General features: G+C 39.2%; 2 protein-coding genes across 4 annotated transcripts in view; one reads left to right on the forward strand and one right to left on the reverse strand.

The window, feature by feature from the left end:
• The window catches only part of LOC310724970 (uncharacterized protein), a 37,748-nt gene extending 35,420 nt beyond the window's left edge, over nt 1-2,328 (forward strand). For 2 of the 3 annotated variants that reach the window (XR_014533226.1, XM_083539487.1), the window contains exon 2: nt 1,496-1,781. The gene's annotated coding sequence lies outside the window, so the exon portion shown is untranslated. The other variant, XR_014533225.1, reaches the window with a different exon arrangement.
• Nucleotides 1-19,293, reverse strand: part of LOC310724557 (eukaryotic translation initiation factor 4 gamma 3-like) — a 278,886-nt gene that overhangs the window by 131,570 nt on the left and 128,023 nt on the right. The gene's annotated exons all lie outside the window — the stretch shown is intronic.

A 19,293-nucleotide genomic window follows, 5' to 3' on the forward strand; every position in this document is an offset into this window, starting at 1 on the left:
TTCATGTAGATGATGTAAACGATGCTCTAGGATTATCATTTGTCGACTAATTAAACTCTTTTGGGGTTAAACAAAACGTCACCAGACCAACTCATCGTTTTAACCACACATTAGACTTAATAATATCCCACGGAGCAGACGTCACTGATATAGATATTTTACCTCAGAATGATGACATCACAGACCATTACCTCATACTGTACACACTACCGGTAGAGCAGATTAGCCGTGTTTCACCACGTTATCGACTTGGTAGGACTATTGTTCAGACCACTAAGGACAGATTCATAAATAACCTGCCTGATTTATCTCAATTTCTCACTAAACCCATAACTGCTAATAATCTTGATGAAATGACTAACAACATAGACCTTATCCTCACTAGCACATTAGACACTGTTGCCCCCATCCGGTTAAAAAAGGTTAGAGAACAAGCACCTGCACCTTGGTATAATAGTCATACGCATGCCCTCAAGAGAACAGCACGTAATCTGGAGAGAAAATGGAGGAAATCTAAATTGGAGGTATTTAGAATTGCGTATAAAGACAGTATGCTCAGCTACAGACTGGCTAAAAGCTGCTAGAGCTGAACACCTGAGCAAACTCATAGAAAACAACAAAAACAATCCCAGGTTCCTTTTCAGTACAGTCGCTAAATTAACTACAAATCAGGGATCTGAAAAATGTGTTCCATCACAGTTAAGTGACTTTATGAATTTCTTCACTGAAAAAATAGATAACATTAGAAAAACAATTGTGGAGGTCCAACCTCTGACAGCATCTCCTGACACAATCTCACCTACAACTCCACAACTACACTGTTTTACATGTACAGGACAGGAAGAGCTGTATGATGTTATTACCAAAGCTAAATCAACAACATGTCAGTTAGATCCCATTCCTACTCATCTATTAGAGGAAGTGTTACATTGTGAGTTTGTGGATTGTAGAGGACAGAGTAGTATGGAGACGAATGATCCCCTAATGGAAGCAGACGAAAAAAGAAGAAGAAGAAGAAGAAGAAGAAGAAGTAGTTATGTGTAGAAATATGAGTTGTATTGTTATTCCTGACACATTCAGGGGTGTAGCCATTATTTCAAAATTGAGAGGAACAGAAGAGTCAAATGTAATAATAATAATAAAATGCGTATAATTGACAGGGTTTATTTTCTCTTACTCCTTTTAGACTGGGCCTTGAAAACGTGAACACAGGAATTTACATTGTTAAATGTAAATGTCCCCCAAATCCCCCAGGTATTCTACACCAGATCAAATGACCCCTGACCCACACAATAATGCAGTGCTGCACCCTAAGTTACCCTTCATCTGATAAAACTTAAACTCACTCATCTATGCAGAATTGTTGTAATTCAGCCACATTGGAGGGTTTTTAAACATGAACCTTCTTCTTAAGGTCATGTCACAGCATCTCAATAGGATTCAGGTCAGGACTTTGACTTGGCCATTTCAAAGTCTTCATTTTGTTTTTCTTCAGCCATTCAGAGGTGGACTTGCTGGTGTGTTTTGGATCATTGTTCTGCTGCAGAACCCAAGTTCACTTCAGCTCGAGGTCAAGAACAGATTCTCCTTCAGGATTTTTTGGTAAACAGCTGAATTCATGGTTCCATTTATCACAGCAAGTCTTCCAGGTCCTGAAGCAGCAAAACAGCCCCAGACCATCACACTACCACCACCATATTTCACTGTTGGTATGATGTTCTTTTTCTCAAATGGGGTGTTACTTTTACACCAGATGTAATTGGACATTTCTTAAAAGTTAAACTTTTTTTCTCATCAGTCAACAGAGTATTTTTCCAAAAGTCTTGGGGATCAAGATGTTTTCTGGCAAAACTGAGACGAGCCTTTATGTTCTTTTTCTCTGCCGTGTAGACCATTTTTGCCAGGTCTCTTTCTCATGGTGGAGTCATGAACACTGACCGTAACTGAGGCAAGTGAGGCTTGCATTTCTTTGGATGTTGTTGTGGGGTCTTTTGTGATCTCTTGGATGAGTCGTCGCTGTGCTTTAGGGGTAATTTTGGTCAGCCGGTCACTCCTGGGAAGGTTCTCCACTGTTCCATGTTTTTGCCATGTGTGAATAATTTCTCTCATTGTGGTTCACTGGAGTCCCAAAGCTTTAGAAATGGCTTCATAACCTTTTCCAGACTGATAGATCTCCATTACTTTCTTTCTCATTTGTTTCTGAATTTCTTTGGATCTCAGCATGATGTGTAGCTTTTGAAGATCTTTTGGTCGACTTCACTTTGTCAGGCAGGTCCTATTTAAGAGATTTCTTGATTGTGAACAGGTGTGGCAGTAATCAGGCCTGTGTGTGGCAGAGAAATTAAACTCAGGTGTGATAAAGTTAGCACAGTTTTAACAGGGGGGCAAACACTTTTTCACACAGGGCCATGTAATTTTGGATTTTGTTTCCCCTCAATAATAAAAACCTTCATTTAAAATCTGCATGTTGTGTTCACTTGTGTATCTTTTACTAATATTTAAATTAGTTTGACGATCTGAAACATTAAAGTGTGACAAACATGTAAATAAATATACACAGTGGTGTGAAAGTGTTTGCCCCCTTCCTGATTTCATACTACTACAAAAGTATGTAGTTGATATACAATGCTATTTTTTTTTTCTTTCTTTGTCTTCCAACAGCCATTAAGTTGAATCTTCTGAGGAGAAGTGGGTTCCACACACCAGCCATCAACCAGAAAAGAGGTTCAAGCAGTCTCCAAACTCAGCACCTGTTTCAGCTTTACCAGTAAGAGTGAAGGGGCTGGATGTTCTCTGGTTCAGGCAAACTTTCTTGTAGTTTTATAATGGAAAATAACCTAAATATATTACACAATTGCTTAACGTAAAATGTAACGGTGTGTTTTGGGAAGACTATTTTAAGGAATGTAGTGATATTTAGCAATGAGCTCAGACAGCTAACGTGCTGCATTTGAAGGTCATGTTCAGTTCACTTTGTAAAATTTGAATGAAATGTTTCAAAATACACGATTTTTGTGTAAGTTGTAGTTATTACAATAAACTGTATTTAAATGGGTTGTGTGTTGTGGAAGGAGTTAATAGAATCTCTAGTATTTAAGTCAAAGAATCATACGAAAGACATATGATACACAGTCATACACCTAATGCTAATTACAAATGCTAAATTGAGAATGAATCTTTCTTTTTGGATAAATCTGTGCTTGATTTATGTTAGAGGACGGCTTAAAGACCAGACAGAATCCTCTGCCAGCTGTTCAGTTCCATTTCACCGTCCGCGTTTTGCTTTCTGTGAATCAGTTTTGGCTAACGTTAATGCTAAACACGTGATAATTGAGGTATAGTTATAGGGAATTCTTAGCCTTGTTAATCCTGTGGTTATTTCTGATATTAGACGTATAACATAACGTGCTTTACATAACATCCGGTCCAAAACACAGAAAATATATCATCATGTTGAAATATCAGCAAATGTCTAGTATCTCAGGAGCTTAGTGTTTTTTAGCATAGCTCTTCTTAGCACCATTTAACTAGTTCAGTGTAATTTGGCATTATTGTTTTACTTTGTGATTCATCGAATATTCAGATTTTTTTTGTATGTAATATTTATGTTCTGTTTTAAACAATTAATGTCAATTTAGTTGGAATGTAACCCATGTCAGACTGTGTTTGTTTTTCTTTTCATAGGTCTATCGAGGGCGATCCCGGCAGCTTGTATACTGACTGCATCTGCACTTTTAAAACTTTAGGTGTGTTAAAAAGACACATTTGACAAGATCACACAAACACACTGCTGCAGTTACTGACCACTTTAATTTTTCATGTGAGTTATGTGATTTCAAAGATGTTTGTCAGCCATCCCAGTTTTTAAACCATCTCAGAAATCGTTTGAGGAGGCATGACACAGTCAGTTGTCCTTTTAAAGATTGTGAGCTGACAACCATCATTGGTGTTTGGTGATGTTTTTGGCTCAGGGTCTGCATTTAAAGTCCCACCAGAGATGTTCATCTGGGATTAAGCCTTTGCTTTCTGCAGACCAGTCAAGTTCTTCTACACTGACTGAATCAGTGATTTCTTTTTTGAACCTTTCCATACGCAGCAGCATTGCTATTTTAGAGTAGAAAAGGGTCCTGTTCAAACTCTCGCTATAAAATTAGAAGCACACAATTCCATCAAATATAATTATATGCTTAAACATTAAGATTTGTACTCATGGAAATCACTAAAGTAGTGAAACCTTTTCTTTAGAAGGGGGTGTCCCAATACTTTTGGCAGCATGGTGTATATCCAAGCAAACACAATGGAAAATTGCAGCATGTGTGATTTTTGTGTGACCTATCTCAAACAATATAAAAATCTCTTAATAACTTAATAAATTATGGGTTATAATTCTGTCTTTATGCTGCTTTTTACTGCAGGACACAGACCCAGAAGACACTCACACAGAAGGGATGATAAAGGGGGTCTTAACTGTCGTTGAAGATGACGTTGCCACCATCCATTCAAACCCAAATGTAAGGTGCCTGTCTGTGGTTTTAGAGGAGAAAGTTGTGCTGGATAATGTGCAAGACGTCCCTACAGCTGTTGCTCTTCTATTTGACTTGATTTATGCCATCAAAATCCTTTACTATCCTAAAGAACTAAAATACACGTTTGTAACTGTTCAGAAAGTGTTTATTGGCCTTGACCCCCAGTGCTCTGCAAGAGTCCAGTCCTTCAACAACAAACTGTTCAAGTTGAAGTAGCTGCAGTTCATATGGCTGAGCAAAAGTGCAAGTAGTGATTTGTTCCTGTTTGTTTAGTAGCTGTATAACAGTGCAACATAGGCCAAAGTCAGTTTTGAGTTTTAGTGTAAGGTTTTATGACTGTTAAGTTTTGTTTATAACAGCTGTAATACTTAATTGCTCTTGTGCATGTGTTGAAACTCTGCTTGTTTTTGCTGCAGCATTAAGATTGTTGTTCTGGCACTTTGAGAACATTTTTTTACTTTAGCACTTAAAATTTTTTTTGTATTTTTCCAACAGTTTAAAAGCATTTGTGTTGTTTTACTCCAGCATTTTAAAGGCATTACAAGATTTCCTTTTTGTCTTTAATTTTATTTCAATTTTATTAATACAGTGGAATCCACTTATCTCGACCTCGGTGAACTCGCCAACCCTATTAAGTCGACGTTTTTGAAGTGGAACCGCCAAATTCTCGCTTTGTCTTAGCATTTTTCAATCGATTCTGTTATGTCAACGAACCCTAATATCTCAAACACAAGGGGGGGCAAATTTGCCATTTAACGTCGGTTATCTCGATCCGCATGACCAATCGCTGGCTTTTGCCACGTCGCCATCTGACTACCGTATTTTCGTGTATATAAGACGCATCTTATAGAAAGTTTTACATACCCCTCACCCAGGGTGCGTCTCATATACGCGAAAATACCGTAGTGAGACGGCACTGTGCAGCCGCAGAACAACTCGTGGAAGTGGCGGAAAAATCAAGCCTTACAGATGCTACAGGTGTAGGATACTTTTCAAAACCGTGTGTCAGAGTGAAATGACTCGAGAATTCAATTTTGACACTGGTTGGTTACAAACATATTGGTTTTTGTTTATCTCGATCATCGGTTATCTTAACGCTTTTTGGCGTCCCCTAGGCCGGCGACATAACCAGGATCCACTGTATTTATTTTGAATCATTTATTTTATTTTGATGACTGGAGTAAAAGTACCGTATTTTTTGGACTATAAGCCGCTACTTATTTCCCACGCTTTGACCTAAGAGTTTAATTCGTTCCGTGGACGAGCTCGTATCTCAGTTTGCTCGCACATCAAATCAGTTTTCCATATTGAAAATAATTAAAATGCCATTTATCCGTTCCAACCCTTAAAATGACCCCCTGTTTTCATGTTTCATGTTATTAAATTAAAAAATATTCTAGCAACAGCGTTTCGAGCTTGTACCTCAATTTTCTGCTCACGTAACAAAGCAAAAAAATCGACCGAGTGACCGCTCATACCTCGGAAAACTCATACATTAATGCACTCGTAGGTCAAAGTACCACTGTAGCTGTGAAAGGAAGGAGGAAGACAGTGAACACTTGGTCAGCTACTGTTTAGATACAAGCCGTTGTAGCGCGTTGAGTCTGGGTGAAGGGAGAGCTCACTAACTCCAGTTACAACAGAAATCATATAAGCACAGACAGGTTTCCAAAACTCCTGCTTTTTTATTTTTCTTGGCAACAGCGTTACGGGTTAGTCAAAGAAACTTAGAAATGAGCATCAGAAAATAATAAGGACATATTCCTCAGTCTCACACGCACAGTAATAGCGGAAGAATACCGGCAGGCTATTCCCAAAATACCGCTCTGCTCCTAATAGAAGCGCAACATATTTCACCCGTTACACAGTGTGTAACGTGTCTTTCGTTAAAGCCTGTTTCGTTAAAGCAAAAGTTCACTCTTTAAAGACCAAGTTGCTGCGATAAGACAGAAAACAAACAAAAGCTTTTTTCCATTTTGCTTCTGTTTAATGGTTGTACTGGTTTAAAGTTTAAGAGCATTGTTGTTTTTAGATCTCATTGTTTTAAGTGGGAAATTGGGATTCTTGAAATCTTTTTAAACTGATTGTTTTCTTGTTCGCTTGTACTACTTCCTCTTTCCTTGTTTTTTACTATGATTGGGAATTGAAGACAGTTTTTGAACAGTTGAATGTAAAGTTTAACACGGCTTATTGTGAATTATTCATGTACACTTGTTCTTGTAATGAATATATCTGATGACAAGGAGAGTTATTTGTACTATTTTGGCTGGAGGATGTGGGTCTGTGCAGACAGAAGTTTGCGCCTGTTTGTGTGAGCTGTGTATATGTGAAGGTTTTTCTTGTCTACTGTTTTATATCTTTGCAAGAGAATTCTTCATGTCTGTGTATTTGGATGCAGTGTATCTGTTTAAAAAATAAATGCTGAGAGTTTGAATTTCATATAAAAATCTGGTTAGATTTCCAGAACTACTTGTCAAACCAAAGTCCAGTAAACTCACAGTTCTGTTGAGGAAAAATGACTATTTTATGTTAATGAGACTAGATCTATTGTTGTGAAAACATGAAAAATGATCTTTTACCAATAGGTTTTTCAGTTGCCTTAACTAAAGATTTGAAATGCTCATTAATTGATTCAGAACAGTGGCTCAGTAATTTCAACACATGAATAAAAGTTGAGTGAACTTAACCCAGGAACAGAGAAGGAACTTTCTTTGGAAGGAAGTTTCTTTTTCTTGAGTGAGACTGCTAAAAGAAATATTTTTAAGGAGACAGAATGTTTTATGTTACAGATTTTTCTAGAACTGTGGAATCGAGTCATTTACCAGTGAATCTTTCGATTCAGACTCAATTAAACCAAAACCAGAGAATCGACTTTTTGAGTTATTGTTACACTGTTGCTAACATTATTATCAGATTTATTATTATTATTATTATTATTATTATTATCAGACTTTAATGGGCATGTAGGTGAAGGGAACAGAGGTGATGAGGAGGTGATGGGTAGGTATGGTTTTAAGGAGAGGAATGTGGAAGGGCAGATGGTGGTAGATTTTGCTAAAAGGATGGAAATGGCAGTGGTGAACACTTATTTTAAGAAGAAGGAGGATCATAGGGTGACGTATAAGAGTGGAGGAAGGTGCACACAGGTGGATTATCTTCTGTGTAGGAGATGCAACCTGAAGGAGATTGGAGACTGTAAGGTGTTGGCGGGGGACAGTGTAGCTAGACAGCATCGGATGGTGGTCTGTAGGATAGTTTTGGAGGCGAAGAAGAAGAGGAGGAAAGTAAGGTTTGAAAGAAGAATAAGATGGTGGAAACTGAAGGAGGAAGAGTGTAGTGTGAGGTTCAGGGAAGAGGTCAGACAGGGGCTTGGTGGAGGTGAAGAGGTGCCGGATGATTGGGCAACTACTGCAGGAGTGATGAGGGAGGCAGCTAGAAAAGTACTTGGTGTGACATCTGGAAATAGAAAGCAAGACAAGGAGACATGGTGGTGGAATGAGGAAGTGCAGGAGAGCATTAGGGGAAAGAGGTTGGCAAAACAGAAGTGGGATCGACAGAGTGATGAGAAAAGTAGGCAGGAGTACAAGGAGATGCGGCAGCAGGTTAAAAGGGATGTGGCGAAAGCCAAGGAAAAGGCATATGAGGAGCTGTATAAGAGGTTGGACACTAAGGAAGGAGAAAAGGATTTGTACCGATTGGCCAGGCAGAGGGACCGAGCTGGGAAGGATGTACTGCAAGTTAGAGCAATAAAGGATGGAGAGGAAAATGTGTTGACTAGTGAGGAGAGTGTGTTGAGAAGATGGAGGGAGTATTTTGAGCAGCTGATAATTGAGGAAAATCAGAGAGAGAGAAGGTTGGAGGATGTGGAGTTGGTGAAGCAGGATGTAGATAGGATTATTAAGGAGGAAGTGAGAGCAGCGATTAAGAGGATGAAGAATGGAAAGTCAGTTGGACCAGATGACATACCGGTAGAAGCGTGGAGATGTTTAGGAGAGATGGCAGTGGAGTTTTTAACCAGATTGTTTAACAGGATTCTGGAAGGGGAGAGGATGCCTGAGGAATGGAGAAGGAGGGTGCTGGTACCAAACTTTAAGCATAAGGGAGATGTGCAGACCTGCAGTAACTACAGGGGAATTAAGTTGATCAGTCACACCATGAAGTTATGGGAAAGAGTAGTGGAAGCCAGGCTGAGAGAAGAGGTGACCATCTGTGAGCAACAGTATGGTTTCATGCCGAGGAAGAGCACCACAGATGCCTTATTTGCTTTGAGGATGTTGATGGAGAAGTATAGAGAAGGACAGAAGGAGCTGCATTGTGTATTTGTGGATTTAGAGAAAGCGTACGACAGGGTGCCGAGAGAGGAGTTGTGGTATTGTATGAGGAAGTCAGGTGTGTCAGAGAAGTATGTGAGGGTGGTGCAGGACATGTATGAGGACAGTGTGACGGCAGTAAAGTGTGCAGTAGGTACGACAGACTGGTTCAGGGTGAAGGTTGGACTGCATCAAGGATCGGCCCTGAGCCCTTTCCGGTTTGCAGTGGTGATGGACAGGTTGACGGACGAGGTCAGACAGGAGTCTCCCTGGACTATGATGTTTGCAGATGATATTGTGATTTGTGGTGAGAGTAGAGAGCAGGTTGAGAAGAGCCTGGAGAGGTGGAGATATGCGCTGGAGAGAAGGGGAATGAAAGTCAGTAGGAGTAAGACAGAGTACATGTGTGTGAATGAGAGGGAGGGCAGTGGAGTGATGCTGTTGCAGGGAGAAGAGGTGGAGAAGGTGGAGGAGTTCAGGTACCTGGGGTCAACAGTGCAAAGTAATGGAGAGTGTGTTAGGGAAGTAAAGAAGAGAGTGCAGGCAGGGTGGAGTGGGTGGAGAAGAGTGACAGGAGTGATTTGTGATAGAAGAGTATCTGCAAGAATGAAAGGGAAAGATTATAGGACTGTGGTGAGACCTGCGATGTTGTATGGATTAGAGACAGTGGCATTGAGTAAAAGACAGGAGGTGGAGCTGGAGGTAGCAGAGCTGAAGATGTTGAGGTTTTCGTTGGGAGTGACGAGGATGGACAAGATTAGAAATGAGTTTATTAGAGGGACAGCACATGTAGGATGTTTTGGTGACAAGGTGAGGGAGGCGAGATTGAGATGGTTTGGACATGTGCAGAGAAGGGACATGAATTATATTGGTAGAAAAATGCTGAAGATGGAGCCACCAGGTAGGAGGAAAAGAGGAAGGCCAAGGAGGAGGTTCATGGATGTGGTGAGGGAAGACATGCAGGTAGTTGGTGTAAAAGAGGCAGATATAGAGGACAGGGTGGTATGGAGACGGATGATCCGCTGTGGCGACCCCTAATGGGAGCAGCCGAAAGAAGAAGAAGAAGAAGAAGACAATCAGGTCCAAAAATGTATTTAAAAAAGAAAAAACTTTAATAAAAGATGTGATTGATTTTGATCTGCTGCCAGTCTTTTTACAAGCACTTAGTGTTTTCTCAACTGGTCCACGACTACACCATAATATGTATGGGATTTTTATATCTGTATTAAAATAAGAAACTAAACTCCTATAAAATCATCTCAGCAGTAATAAAATCAAGATTTGGTGATTTCTGTAAAAAGTTTGGTGTGGAATGGACGTCTCTGTTCACCTGTGTACAGCAGCACATGGGGAGGACAACAAATAATGACAAGAAACAAAAAAGTGACAAACTTCATTTGGATTTGACTTTTTCTCCATCACCCTTATAGCTGACATGCCATCATTATACACACACAATGAATGTAACACTGATTTGAGTTGATCCATGAAAAAAAAAAAACACTTTCTATTAGTCAGTTCTATAAATGTTAGTTTTAAGACTAAAAAAAAACTTTCTTTCGGCTTCTCCCATTAGGGGTCGCCACAGCGGATCCTCCGCACGTTTGATTTGGCACGTTTTACGCTGGATGCCCTTCCTAACGCAACCTTTCCCAATTTATCAGGGCTTGGGACCGGCACTGAGAGTGGCTGGGGATGGTTCCCTGACCGGGGATCGAACCCGGGTCGCAGCGGTGAGAGCGCTGCATCTTAACCACTAGTTAGTTTTAAGACTAATGAGGCATAAAAACAATTCAAATGTTTACACGTGAGATTCGTAACACCACTTCCACAAATACAAAGTGCCCTAGTGTGAGATTTGATCAGTTCACAGCAAAAACAACTTCCTCCTTTCTGCTAAATCTTAATATTTAAATCCTTGTTTGGTCAATTATACACCGGTTCTCCTACAGCTGATGTTCTACTGTATACACAACACATCATCTACAAGAATCTTTGATATCCCCAGTACTGAGGTGAGATACTGAACAGGAACGAATGAGAGGAGACTTTAAACTGTTGCTCAGAGACGAGTCCATAACATCTTCTCTTCATCTTCTTCCTCTTGATCTCTTCATCTTTTTCCTTCTCCTCCTGATCCCCTGGTGTTGGACAGAAATCCCTCTGTAACCTATAACATAAAGCTGTTCAAACACTATGTGCTTTGTATTCATCTCTATGTGAGGCTCATGACTGGTAGGAGACGAGCTGCTTGGAGGAGACTGAGTCCTCACAGGGGACAAGCTGCTTGGAGGAGACCGAGTCCTCACAGGGGACGAGCTGCTTGGAGGAGACTGATGCTGTATCCTGTCTCCGTCTTCTTGTGTCTGAAGAGACAAACACACAGTGAGACGCGTCTCGTAAAAGGAATCTATAATCAATATTACCTTCACCACCAGCTTGTGTGTTTAAACCTGAATAAATCCTCTATTAAACCATTAAAAACATTTTAACAAGTTATCACAATTTATATTTGAGTAAATATTTGAACACTTTGTCTTTTCCTAACACTGTTTATCAGTTCATTTCTGCTGAACTGAACCCATTTTTCTTTCCTCTCAGTTTAACAGCAGTTACTGAAGCACACAGAGGAACAACTCAGTCATACACTACACAGATTTTTAGTGAACTATAAGTAAAATTATGTACTAATGTAACTTATGTTATCTTATTAAATATAGTTTTATTCATCTTTTAGTCAAAAAGTAGACATTTCTAATAAAATAAACACAAAAGCAGCGCTAGCAAACCCGGCTAGCATGAGGCTAATGATGATGTCTCCTACACCATTAGCCGAAAGGTCCATTTCTGCTCACTGCAACATTTATGGAATATTATCACTCTTTATTATCATTCTTTATTTATTTATTTTAGACAAATGTGTCCACTTTTTCCTGCAAGTCTGTGATCTTTATGCTAATGATCAGGAGTAAACACAAAATGAGGAACATCGCTTTTCCCCTCTTCACTCCGGTACCGATGATTAATAATAATTATAATTATAATAAATGATCAACTCTGTGTTTTAAAGAAAATAAAATCCATAAAGCTCAGAAACTCACCGTTCCAGGGGTCGTACAGTTCGCTTCATCCCGGCAGAGGGTCTTCATCCTCCACCTGGAACACGGCGTCTCTCGGAGCTACAGGAGGAAAATCCAAGTGATGCTGAGGAAAGAAAAGTCCAACCAAATAATATCAAATATATAATATAAAATATTTCATATAATACAAATCAAAAGTATTATTTCAGAGTTGAATCCCAGTGGAAACGCGACTGATCCGAAGCTGCTGCTTTTCAGCTGATACACACTGTGTGGTCAAAAGTATTTGGACACTTGTCTTTTCCAGCCAGATGTGGTTCATAAATTCACATAATTCACATGCACTTTAATGCACCATACAGCCAATTAACATGCAAACTGTTGAAACACTTCATAGAAACAGAATGTAGAATCACTAAAAGCATTTTAAAAGGGATTTAAATACCCGCTACAGAGGGAAGCAGGAGCTTTTCTGTAGCTATTATTGCTTTTATGTTCATGGCACAGGACCAAATATCAGTTTATTTTATCTTTCCATAATGAGCTGAAATAAAACATAAATGCTGCGGTGCCAATGAAAGATTAAGGAGAAAAAGAGTCTCCAGGGACCATGATGATTTCTTGGCCTGGATAATGACTGGTTAATAAGCTGATTTAGATTCCTACAGCTGTGCTCCTGGATCTATGTGCTGAATTGGGTCCAGTACTACAGAGGGAAACACACCAGAACCATGCCATCCCCGTCCAAATACAGGTCCTCACCACTCTGGGGTTAATGACAACAGGTTGTTTCTAGTAAGAAATGGCAGACAGGGAAATACTTTATATAAATATTATATATAATCAACTTTTTTACAAAGATCTTCTTTAGATATAATATAATTATATTAAATATCATGCTATAGGTCTGGTATCTGCCCCTGAGTGTCATAATGCCTGTCATTTTGGATGTTATTATTAAGGTGGGTAGTCGATACATCAGGTTTCCCTTCACTGTGGCACACTGACCTTCTTCAGCACATGATTCCTTTATCCTGACACATAGCAGTGTAGGGAACAGACTACAGGCAGCTGCAGGACGTGATGACTGGCTTCCTGGTGACTTTAACAACATGTAGAAATTGTAAACATTGTCCCGATGTAGTTTATAATATGACAGGTGACAGAGGCTTCACCCCTCAGATGCTCCTCACCTCCTTAAATGCAGATGTGGAGCTCTGGATGTCTCAGCTGGCAGATTTCTATACCACCCGGAAAATGTGTGTAAGATTATCAGGGTGTGTGGTGTTTTGCACAATGTGGCACTGAGGACCAGTTTCCCTCTTCCTCCTGACCTTCCTCCCCCTCAGCATTATGACCCCGAGCCACAGCCCCCTGCCCCATAAGAGGAATATAAACTTAGTGGAAGAATCCATGAGGAGGTCATACGGCGTTTGTAAGAAAGACAAAAATCACGGTTGTTAATAGTGTTTATTGTGACTCTTTGTAGTAAAAGATTAAAATCAAAATTAAAAAAAAGATTAAAAAAAGATTTGACAAAACAGAAATAAAAAATTATCGAAAGACGAGACAATCTACTAGATACAATAGCTTTACACTCAGCTTTATACTATTGACTATAAGTGTAAAACTATCATAAATAGCCATAAGAGAAACAGAAAGAGGAAAAAGGCATGTTCAGACTCTCTGTTTCTCTTGTCGGCTTCTTCTTTTTCTATTTCTCCTTTTCTTTTGAAGGTTTTTTTGTCTCAGCTGAGCAACAATTTCCTCCCATCGCTCTCGGACCTTCATATAATGTTCTGTTTTATTCTCTGAAGTCTTCTTTTCTTCCTCACAGAGATTCTGGGTATCCTGGAGCCCCCTGTTGGTCTGAAGCTGTAAGTTGTTCCTCTCCTCTATGTCAAGTTTTGTTTTCTCTCTTTCGTCCTCTTGTTTTTCCTCAAAATCCAACGTGGGCTCAAACTGAGAAACACGTTCCTCCAGTCGCTCTTTGTCTCTGATTAAATGATCTCTCTCCTGCTCTGCACTATTTTTCACTTTCTCACAGTGATTCTGAGTATCCTGGAGCTCCATGGTGGTCTGTTCCAAAGTGACCTCAAGCTGAGCAACATGTTCCTCTAAATTATTTTGTTCTCTCGTCCAGCTCTCTTTCTCACAGTCTACAGTTTTCTCCAGTTCCTCATGGATTTTCAGGGAAGACTGGAGCTTCGTGGTGGTCTCTTCCAACGTGACCTCAAGCTGAGCAACATGTTCCTTCAGTTGTTCTTGCTCTATCATCCAGGTCTCTCTCTCACATTCTACAGTTTTCTCCAGTTCCTTATGGATTTTCAGGGAAGACTGGAGCTTCATGGTGGTCTGTTCCAACGTGACCTCAAGCTGAGCAACATGTTCCTCCAGTTGTTTTTGTTCTCTCCTCCAGCTCTCTCTCTCACATTCTACAGTTTGCTCCAGTTCCTCATGGATTTTCAGGGAAGACTGGAGCTCCATGGTGGTCTGTTCTAAAGTGACCTCGAGCTGAGCAACATGTTCCTCCACTTTCTCTTGTTCTCTGTTCCAGGTCTCTTTCTCACAGTCTACAGTTTTCTCCAGTTCCTTATTGATTTCCAGGGAAGACTGGAGCTCCATGGTGGTCTGTTCCAAAATAAACTCAAGCTGAGCAACACGGTCCTCCAGTTGTTGTTGTTCTCTCGTCCAGCTCTGGCTTCTCTCAGTTATGTCCTGTTCCTGCTGCTTTCGCTCAGAAGCCAAAGTAGCCTCCAACTTTTGCACCGTCTGTAGCAGAACGGCTTTCTCTTCTTTCTCTTCTGTTATCTTCTCTATCATTAGAAGAGAAAATGCATCCAAGTCTTCTACTACTTTCTCCATGAGTTCCAGCTTCTCCTTCATTTCAGCAATCTGCTTAGATTTCTTTGTTCTTCTGCTTTGAAAAAACTTTCTCAACCTTCTGAAGAGCTCCATGTTTATGTCTCTTTACTCACACGCAAAAACCTTGGAAATGAGAGAAACAAAGACGCGTTCCCAATTATAGACGTTGCCTTACTGTGACGTCACAGACGGAGGGCGGGGCATCTCCCTGTGACGTCACAGTAAGGTCGTAACCCGGTCTCTCTTAACCTGACACTATGCGCATGCGCACATTACAGAGGTAAGGAGCGGATAAAATATCATGTCTTCACAGCTTTTCTGTTGTTCCTGAGAGAAGAGCGATATTACAGTCATTAATAAGATAAAAACGGCTGTAAACTGTGTATAAAGCGAGTGAATCCGAGTTGAGAACCGGAAGTTGACCGGAGTGACTCTATGAATGTTGCAGAATCATAAATGACCAGTAGGTGGCAGTGTGATGTGTATTAGAGCTCACTGTCACAGCAGGTCATTAGAAGTAGTGGAGCTCTAATGACGTCATTAATAGCGAGGACAAGACACACAGCAGTTTGGGATTCTTTTATTGACTTTATTGATTAATTGATTTGGAGTATGATTGTGTTTCTGATCAAAGTAAGTTCATGTGTATGGAGTAAAAACAACCTGTACATTTCTCACTTCCAGACAGTATTATGAGATGTTCATCTGCTGGAAGTTCATGTTTAATGCTGCATGTTTTATAGGATTTATGAGCTGGAAGAAATGTTTCTATATTGGTTTTGTTTTAAACGACTGGTGCATTTTTAGCTACTTTTTCCACTCAACTGAAAGGAGGCAGAGGTTGGAAATTTTTTTTTTAATGGAGTTTAAGTTGAGATTAATATAAAACCTGTATGTGAGTATTTTAGGCAAAATGCTCTTTATTGTATTTATTGTAAAACATTTTTACTTATAAAAAATAAAATGTTATTCTGAGTAAAAACCAATTGTTTATTAAATGCATTATTCACTAAATAAACATCAATGAAAACTGGATGATTTGTTTTTATTGAATGTAAAAATATTAATTTGAGGATAATTGAACTTAATGAATTGAATAGTTTTGGATTAAATGAAGACTTTACTGAACTAAACAGCACTGAATTCTCCTTTAAATCAACTTAAGTTTACTGAACTAAATACTGTTACTTATATGAAAATAAACCCGGTTTCTTGAACCCTGTTCGGTTTCAGCCTCACTTTTGGGGCTCACAGCTGAAAATGACCTTCCTGACTTTCAATGGTAAAAGTTCCTGACAACAGTGTGCTACATACACAATTTACATCTCTTTTGAAACAACACACTTTGGGCTTTACATCATCCAAAGATGCTAAAGTTCATTAGAAATTTTTTTTTACTATGTTTTGTGATAAAACATTATTTTTTAAATATATAAATACATGAATTCGGCCCTGAAACAATCCAGAATAGTGACGGGTTAAAAGTCACATGTTTAATGAGTTTATATTTTAACTTTGAAGAAAATACAATAAAAACGAGATTCCTATAAACATTATTCTGAGACTGTGTGTAGTCCTTTTCTCCCTCCATCTGTTTGAGGAAAAGCAGCCTGATAACCAAATGTACTGGGAATAATAACATTCACACAATAAGCATAAGACTGGTATTTGAACATTAGAAAAACAGAAGAAGAAGAAAGTAATGAAAATAAAAGTAGCACAATGCTTCCTTCAGTGCCTCTGTAAATGATGGAGCACATCTGGACCTTCCTTTTATCCTTCCATTCTACAAACAGCACATCCTCTTCTCTCAGCCAGTGATGAGGCCTCGAGGAGCTTTTTTCAGAAGCTTGTTGGTGATGGTTTGAGGGTTTGTGGACTGAATTTTCCCACATGCTCAGATGTTATTTTTTTTAGGAGATCTCTAAACAGTGCTGGACTTGTGTAGAAGTCGTCAACAAACAGTTTGTAGCCCGTTCCCAACATCTTCTCATCAACAAGTGCTATGACAGATGGTCTACAGACTGGCTGGGGTGTAAAATCCTGATTCCACCTCTCTTCAGGTGTGTTGGGGGATACAACCAGTGAAGACTGGGATTTTCTGTCTCTCACTCTTACTGGTAGAGCTGAAACAGGTGCTGAGTTTGGAGACTGCTTGAACCTCTTTGCTGGTTGATGGCTGGTGTGTGGAACCCACTTCTCCTCAGAAGATTCAACTAAATGACTGTTAAAAGACAAAGAAATAAAAAAATAGCATTGTATATCAAGTACATACTTTTGTAGTAGAATGAAATCAGGAAGGGGGCAAACACTTTTTCACACCACTGTGTATATTTATTTGCATGTTTGTCACACTTTAATGTTTCAGATCGTCAAACGAATTTAAATATTAGTAAAAGATACACAAGTGAACACGACATGCAGATTTTAAATGAAGGTTTTTATTATTGAGGGGAAACAAAATCCAAATCTACATGGCCCTGTGTGAAAAAGTGTTTGCCCCCCTGTTAAAACTGTGGTTTATCATACCTGAGTTAAATTTCTCTCACCACACACAGGCCTGATTACTGCCACACCTGTTCACAATCAAGAAATCTCTTAAATAGGACCTGCCTGACAAAGTGAAGTCGACCAAAAGATCCTCAAAAGCTAGACATCATGCTGAGAGCCAAAGAAATTCAGAAACAAATGAGAAAGAAAGTAATGGAGATTTATCAGTCTGGAAAAGGTTATAAAGCCATTTCTAAAGCTTTGGGACTCCAGTGAACCACAGTGAGAGAAATTATTCACACATGGCAAAAACATGGAACAATGAAGAACCTTCCCAGGAGTGACCGACTTACCAAAATTACCCCAAGAGCACAGCGATGACTCATCCAAGAGGTCACAAAAGACCCCACAACAACATCCAAAGCACTGCAGCCTCACTTGCCTCAGTTAAGGTCAGTGTTCATGACTCCACCATAAAAAGAGACCATTTAAAAACTGCATGTTCACTTGTGTTATTGTTACTAATATTTAAATGAGGTTGATGATCTGAAACATTAACGTGTGACAAACATACAAAAAAATAAGAAATCAGGAAATTGCAGTTGCTCAGCTGGAGGTCACTTTGGAACAAAAACAGCATGGAGCTCCAGGATTCTCTAAATCAGTGTGAGAAAGAGAAGAAATGTGCAGCGCATCAGAGAAATATGAGAGGAACCCAATGTTGAACCTCTTCATGTCCAATGATTCAAAATCAAAGAAAATGTACAAAATAATGAAATATTAAATTATTCAACATTTTTGTGTTTTTGTTACTATAATAAATATAAAAGAAATCAAACCTGTTCAGGGGGTGTCCCAATACTTTTGGTGATATAGTGTATCACTTCATTTGTGCTGGAACAGTTTTCTCTTTACAGGATCTGTACCTCAGGTATGAGAAAATATGACTATAACACACTGATAACACACTTACCAGGCAAGACTTCAGGAAGTTTCCAGACTTTTCCCTCATAAACAAAGGTAGACCTTTTGAGAGCTCTAGATTTTCTTTGAGCAGCACATCAGAAGCCTGAAAGACAGAAAAAGTTCAAACCTTCAGATTCATGGCTACTGAAAGTTGAAAGGACACTGGTTGTCAGCTCGCAATCTTTGATCGTGTCATGACCTCCTCAAACGATTTCTGAGATGGTTTCAAAACTGTGGTATTTAAACTCGTACACCTTCACCACTCCACTGCTCTCCCTCTCATCCACACACACGTCTACTGACTTTCATTCTCCTTCTCTTCAGGACGCACCTTCACCAAACTACCAAACTATCTAAAATTAACCCTGGTTTGGATCCAACTTGTGATCGTGTCGGCGGCTCCGGCTACTCTTTATCATACTTTTTGTCTTTGCCCAACTTTGACCTCTTTCTGGACATCAATTTTTAAATCAATCTCTGAATACTTCATTTTAGATATTAAACCATGTCCCCTAATAGCATTATTTGGACTCAAGCCCACAAATCCCTCCTTGTCATCCTTACAATCAAACATGTTCGCCTTTTGTTTAATAGTAGCAAAGAGACTTATATTACTGAATTGGAAGAATCCTCACCCACCCAGTTCTTCTCATTAGATAAATGACCTGTCTCAGTTTATTCAAATAGAAAAGATCAGATTTACATTACTTGGTATTACGGAAAAGTTTTACACCACCTGGCAACCATTCTTATCATATTTAAGAGAAAGAGGAAAATAAAATCCTGTTCTCTTTGTTTGGACTTTTTGAGCTCTTCCCCTTGTCCCTGACTTCTTAGTAGATGTAGAAAGGAGAAAGGAAAAAATATATCTTTGAGAGTGTTAATGTACTTAGGTGCAAATCTTTTGGGGTGTTTTTTTTTGTTTGTTTGTTTTGTTTTGTGTTGTTTCTGTTGTTATTTCCTTTTTTTTTCTTTCTTTCTTTCTTTCTTTCTTTCTTTCTTTCTTTCTTTCTTTCTTTCTTTCTTTCTTTCTTTCTTTCTTTCTTTCTCCTGTTC

This window comes from Silurus aristotelis, assembly GCF_946808225.1.
Source record: "Silurus aristotelis genome assembly, chromosome: 1".
Taxonomy (NCBI): Eukaryota; Metazoa; Chordata; class Actinopteri; order Siluriformes; family Siluridae; genus Silurus; species Silurus aristotelis.